The sequence below is a fragment of the Anas acuta genome, chromosome 13 (assembly GCF_963932015.1).
Source record: "Anas acuta chromosome 13, bAnaAcu1.1, whole genome shotgun sequence".
Lineage (NCBI taxonomy): Eukaryota > Metazoa > Chordata > Aves > Anseriformes > Anatidae > Anas > Anas acuta.
In genome coordinates, this window is record NC_088991.1 from 4,248,664 (window position 1) to 4,248,995 (window position 332).

Sequence of the window (332 nt, forward strand, 5' to 3'; positions counted from 1 at the left end):
ATATACATAGGAAACACCAATCCTTACCTTTTTGCCAAATAAGCAAAAAAAGACATTGTTTCACCTTTCCAGTTTCAGAGGGAGCTCTTACTGGGTGAAGATGAAATGCACACAACATGCAAAGGCTGCTTTCGAAATCCTGATGCTGTACATGCCCATTTCAACCTGCTGAAGGGCAATCCAGCAGCATCATGCCCCAGGGGTGCCATGTGTTGCCTCTTAAATTGGACAGGGTGTAAGGAACGGGAAGAAATTCTGCACAGCTAGCAGTAGAATCTATAAAGTCAGCACAAAAAATATTTTGAAGAGATCACAGAACATGATTTAAAAAG